Raw genomic sequence first — 6,580 nt, 5'->3', positions numbered from 1 at the left:
AGATGTGGGGTGTCAGGACTGCAGATGCAGCAAGGAGGGGAGACAAGTCCCAGGAGCAGTGGCAGGAAGCTGCTCCCCTGAAGCAGTGGGTCTAAGAGCAAGGTGGGGACAGAGCTGAGGAAACCCCTGCAGCCCAGCCCCAGCCTGAGTCAGGCCAGCCTCTGGGGGAACAGGGCTGCACCTCCAGGGACAGACAAGAGGCCAGGCCTTCTTGACAGCTCCATGCAGCCAGGAGCCTGCGTGGAGAGCGGACTATAAGCTGACAAGGTCCTTACAGTCTGTGAGGGCAGCCAAGGATTACTTTGCCTCCTCAAACTCCTTCTGAGGAAAAAAAAAAAAAGTACGAATGTAGCCACAGGCAGGCAAATGAGCTGAAGGTCGTGATAAGATATGGCTTGGGAAAAGTAGAAGAAACAGTGTTGTTATGCCTAAGGGAAACTGCTTATGCCAACTAGTATGTTCTTGTCTAAAAGCAGCTTGCAAAAATAAAACTGCGCCTCTGCTCCACCTTCAGTGGACTGCGGACCTCCTGATCCCAGCTTTCTGTCTTCTTTCTTTCCTACATCTCCCACTGTTCCCACTCAGGTATATTTTCCAGAGCTGTTCAAGATGTGGCGGGATTTACCATTTGCTGGACACGACGGGTGGCGCCCAAACAGGGGATCTAAGTATGGGGATACATGTAACTAAGGTAAGGTGAGGCGACTCTCTCAGGAAAAGCATACGCAAAAAGTAATAAGGAGGAGGGAGAAAATATAGTCAAGAGTAAAATATGGGACAGCAAGGGTCAAAAGACTGGCATATTTTTGCACAAATGCTTAAATGCTTAGGACTAGGGGATGTCGTGTGGGCGCTCACCAGATTCAGCAATTTTTACATTTTGTGCAAGAAACTTGTCCTTGGTTCCCAGAGGAGGGAACTGTAAATAGTCAGACCTGGGAAAAGATTGGGAAGCAACTCCGAGGGCGCTGTACCTCTAAAGGGCCTGATAAGATCCCCATTTTTACATTCTCCTTATGGGCTTTAATAAGAGATTATCTTAATTCTACCTGGGAAGATCAGAGACTCCTGGCAGGAGACAGTAATGAGTTGGTTGCTGCACTGCGAAGGACTTTGGAGGGGTATGAGGACCTTCATGCTCCTCCACCTCCTTCTGCCACCATTGCCTTCTGAGTATAAACAAGAAACAGAGAGGGAGGCTCGCAGAGATCAGCAGGCTAGGGGAGGAGAGGACACTCAGGAATGTGCTTTAATCAGTTGAGTTGTCACCCCCAGGGAAGTTACAAATGCTGATGATGGGATATGAGTATGTGCATGACCTCTGATCTATGTCTGTGTTGTATGTAATATGGTGGTTCAATTAAGAATTCTAATTATGATAGAAAGGAAAATTTATGTTTTTGGTAACAGAAGGTTTAAAGTATAGAGATTTATTCTGAAAGAAATTAAAGGAAAGGTGTTTGTCTTAAAGTTAGTTATTTCTAAATAGGTGAGAAGAGGCAAACTGAAAAAATAAGGAAAGTAGTAGAAGATCTGTGAAGAGAAATCCTGAGAGGAAATTTTATGTAAGTGAGCTAAACAAGATTGGAAATTAAAATGCCAAAAGTAAAGTAATACAAAATTAAAGTTGTGTTTTAATGTTCCCATTCAGGTATATTTTCCAGAGCTGTGCTGGACATGGCAGGATTTACCACTTGCTGGACGCAGCAAGCCTGTGTGTATAACACGGGCAGTCATGGTGGAGACCCTGAGCAGACTTTGAAGAGCTGCATGGAGCTCTGGACTCTGGTTCTAGATCCATCAACCTCAATCTTACCCTCACCCCTTCCATTTGGCTGGTCCTAGGAGTTTGGAGGACTTCCATTAGACTCGAATGGCAAACTTTGTAATAATATAAAGAGACCAATCAGGAAACTCTTAGATAACTACTATTGCAGAAAAAGAAAACTTGGTGAAATCACCTGTGTAAACTATTTAATGTACACAATAACAGTAAATGTTCTGAAATGACATGAATTCAGTATTACTGTCAACTCACTATGTAATTGAACAATAATGATTTGTTTTTCAAGGCAAATAAAACTGAATTAATGTTAAATTATTATAGATGGGTCTAAATGTATTATTACAGAATCAGCCAAAAAAGAAAATTAATAGTCGTCTATGAACAAGTGAAAAATAATTGAATGGAAAATATTTCTAATTTGCATGAACCAGATATAAAATCTAACGAAAAAATAAATGTAACTGTAAAAAACTACATAGAACAACTTCTTCCAAAATGGGTCATAGATGAAGCAATTCACAGTCTCCAGTTAGTGAGAGGCAGAGCCAGGGATTATGTTCTCTGTACTGGAAGCCTGTGCCCCCTTCCCAGACTGGGTTCAGCCTAGCCTGGAGCCTACCCACTATGGAGTCTTTGGCGGCCTCCGTAATCTGGGCCAGTCCCAGAGCCAACCCAGGACCACAAGAGTCCTGAGAAAATACATCCCCTTAGAGAGTGATTTCACAATTCCTTTGAACTGATGTGGGCCTCATCTGGAAACACCTGGGGTGGGGGGTAGAGAGGAAAAGCTGCAGCATCATCCTCCATGAGGCGAAACCCAATGCCAGCCTTCCACACCAGTATGGGTGGGTCAGGCAGCCCCATGCCCTAGAGGTCCCAGGACTCCGCTGGTTGAATTAGGAGAGCATCTTGGTGCTCAGTTTCCCCATCTGTGCAGTAATGGTGTGGTAGATGCTGAGCCTGGTGAACACTGTGAAATTCCTGACTCAGAGAGTCTTAATTTGGGGCTAGGGCCTATGGATGGGATTTAAGGTACTCCTATCAGTTCCTGAAATTATAATCAAAATTAGGTGGGCATGTATGCATGTGAATGCTTCTGGAAAAGGGTCTAGAACAGCACTGTCCAATGGAAATGTCATGTGAGCCACATATGTCATACTAAATTTTCTAGTAGCTACATTTTGAAAGCAAAAAGATACAGGTGAAGTATTTTAATAGTGTATTTTATTTAATGCACTAATCCAAGGTATTATCAATTCAACATGTAATCAATATATAAAATTACTAAAATGTTTCACTTTTTTCACACTAAGTCTTCAAAAACCACTGTGTGTTTTACACTTACGCCATATCTTAATTCAAATTAGCTACATTTCAAGTGTAATGTAGTAGCCACATGTGGCTAGTGGCTACCTTATTAGAGAGTAGAGGTCTGTAAGAGGGCCAGCCACAGAGTTTTGCATGGCCGAGGGTAAATAGGACCCTCCAACAGCAGTTTCAAGACTTACAGTGCCAAAACTTAGGATTTTACTTGGTTGAAACCCAAGATAGAAAGGGGGAGGGGCCAGGAGTGGGGAAGCAAAGTTGCTGCCTCCAGTTTTGCCTTAGCAGCAAAGCTGTGATTAGGGATTTGGGACAGGAGAGGTAGGCCAAGAGGGACACAGATCAGGGCCAGTAGGTAGAAGAGAAGCAGAGGAAATCTGGAGGCAAAAGTAAGCTATTTTAACTACGACTGGTTAAGACCATTGTCTTCCCATTCCGTTAGTGTTGATGTGACTGTGGCTATTTTTAGAATCTGACTAAGAAGTTGAGTTAGTGCTGCATTTAATTTCTGTTTAGTGGGACATAGTTACATTTTGTGGTCAGTCTCATATATAATGAAGTTACTGTTAGCTATTCTGGTGTAGGGGTAATTTTAAAAATATCCCTACCACCCACTGTGACAACTCATCTGGCATTGTGACGCAGAGATACACAGGGCCAGAAGTTGTACTACATGAGAAGAATAGATCAGAGGAAGAAAAACAAGGTCAAAAATATACAGAGGAGGAAACGAGTCTGTGGAAAATTCGTCCAATCAGACATAAAATCCTAAGTGGAAGATTTAGTTTCAATTGCCACCTGATCAAAACAGAAGTTCTTTCCCAAAAGAGATGTTTTTGATCATGTCTTGAATGCCTTTTTCCCTTTATATGATGGGAATCAAGAAATAGAAGTTGTCATATTCCTATACGATAAGTAGCACATCTATAATAGCTCAGATATAAGAGAAATTGTGGTGGATTTTATTTTTCTAAAGATGTTTGTAACAATATCTCTTGTCCTTCATGTTCTTCTGGAACATCACCACTCCTTCATTAAGAGGTGGAGGCAAATTCCCCTCCTCTTGAATCTGGTGGACTGGAGATTCTCTCAAACTAATAGGATGTGAGGAACTTGACACCACTTGACTTTGAGACTAGGTCATAAAAGGCCATGCAATTTCTCCCGTTGAGAGCCACCACATGGGATGTCCAAGTCCCCTGAGGTCCCTGTGATGCGCAGAAGCCCACCCAGATGGAGGGACCATAAGTTGGTGCCAGAGTCAGCAATGCTCTTCTCCAAATCCTCCCAGCCTAGGTCCTAGCATGAGGATGAATGAGCCTCCGAATGATTCCAGTCCAGCTGTGGAGCCACCTCCAGCCTGTGCCCTTTCTGAATTTCTGACTCACAGAATATAGGATTCTCATAAAATGGTTGCTGTGTTATGCCATTAATTTTGGGTGATCTGCTACATAGTCATAGTAACTAAATCAGAGATTTTCCCAGATTTGCTAACAATCCTGAAGTATAAGGTTTTAGAGCATTGCCAATGAAGAGTTGTGAAGCAGAAACTATCAATAATTAACTATTATTAACTATCAATAATTTTTTAAAAATTTCAATCCACCAGGCTAGAGAGAAAATTACTTTCTATTTGCTCTAAAGAAAATGGTATTATAAAACTGGTTTTGAGTATAGTGGCAATCAAGGAGTATGCAACCAAACAATAAGGGAAAAGGTATAGAGGTTAATTCATACAAATACTATGTTATTTAAAATTTTTTAATGATGTTTGGTATTTGTCAGCCTTTTAAAATTTATATTTGTGTGTGATTTCTTTTATTGCTCTAAAATAAATATTCACTTGCTTATTTTATTTTGTATCAACTTGTTTAAACTTCAGGCTGAATAAAACATGGATCTAGCCTGTGCATCACACTGTTCAAAGCGCTTTTTATATAAAACATTTATTGATTCCCCAAAAGAGTAAATCTAGTTCTGGGCTTTTCTGTGGGTCTCAGCCCTTCCCCCATTTACTTTAACTCTGGGAAGGAAGGGTTCAGTCATTTCCTTCCCTTTACCTTCCACTAGAATAGCACTTGAAGACAGTATCATAGAGGAGAGGAGGCACCTGACAAGGGTGGAAGAGGTGACAGAAAGAGGCCTAGCTAATTCTAAGCAAAAGCCCTGAAGCAGATGGTGGGACAGGTGGCAAGATGTATTGTGTGAGGTAGGGATGACCCGTCCTTCAGCGTTCAGCGCTAATTACTGTGTCAAGTCACAGGCAGATCTGTGCACTTGCCTCACAAGGAAGTGGTTATTCACTCAGCTGACAAGAGAAAAGGGACCATTTCCTGTTCATGACTGCTCAGCACTAAACAGGAAAGGAACATCGGCCCCTTTCCTCATTCTAGAGCTATTGGAAAGGATGAGCCTCTCCCTAAGCAAGGGGTGGGATACCAACCAGCCAATCCACTCATTCATTTAACAAATATTTATTGAATGCCTACCGTATCCCAGACAGAGAGCCAGGTGAGTAAAAACAGGCCTGATCACCACCTCAGGAAGCTTTCAACCAATGTACAATCTGCCTCTACTCCATGTCTCTCAGCCACTGGAGCACATCAGTTCTAGAACCTAGAACATTACACTGCAGGCCCTGGAGTGCTGGGGCAGGTGTTTGATCCAGAATAGAACCTCTGTAATTTCAAGGTAAAGAGCCATGGAAGAGCTATAAACAAACATTCAGCTATTTAACTTTAAAGGCAATTGGTAGCAGGTACGTGAGTTTCAGGATGAGAAATATGAGCACGTCTCAAGAACTACTGATGTACCTGGACCAATATCCCTCAGGATGCCTCTGCCTCCCCCCATCTGGCCTTCTCCATCTTTTGGGGCAGAGGGGATCTCTCCCTGCTCCCCACTCTGTCCTATTGGTCTTTCCTTCTCTGATTGGTCTTCCATAAACCTTCCACACATTGGAAATGTGAGTGAGCATATAAAATGTATTATGTTTATAACTTTTTTATTCTAGCTCATAATTTTTAAAAAGGATTAATTAAGACTTTTTATCATTTTCAAAATACAAACCAAAACTATTTTAAGCACAAATAAGGCCCTCTAATGATTTTTACTTCTGTGGATTAGTTGATCTTGATAGAATATTTTTTTCTCTGAACTCCAGTGGTGACCTCCTCCCACATCACCAGATTTCATAGGAAAACCCCATCCGGACCCCACGTCCAGAGTTTCAGGCATCTTGCCTGCTCTGTTGCCAGGAGTTCACATGAAATTTACCCTTTTCTCTCTACTCAGCACTGACTCATCTGAAATGGGGTAGCTTTCCTATAAATACTCCATAAATACTCCATAAATACTCTATAAATACTCTATAAATACAATGAGGTGATGATCTGTTTACTGGTGTTCAGGAGGGGCTTGGGCTATACCTGTGTCCATCCCCAGAAAGCTTAGACAGCACACAGGGAACCA

The sequence above is a fragment of the Pteropus medius genome, unplaced genomic scaffold (genome assembly GCF_902729225.1).
Source record: "Pteropus medius unplaced genomic scaffold, Ma_sr-lr_union100, whole genome shotgun sequence".
Classification (NCBI taxonomy): domain Eukaryota; kingdom Metazoa; phylum Chordata; class Mammalia; order Chiroptera; family Pteropodidae; genus Pteropus; species Pteropus medius.
This window is presented reverse-complemented; position numbering follows the sequence as displayed.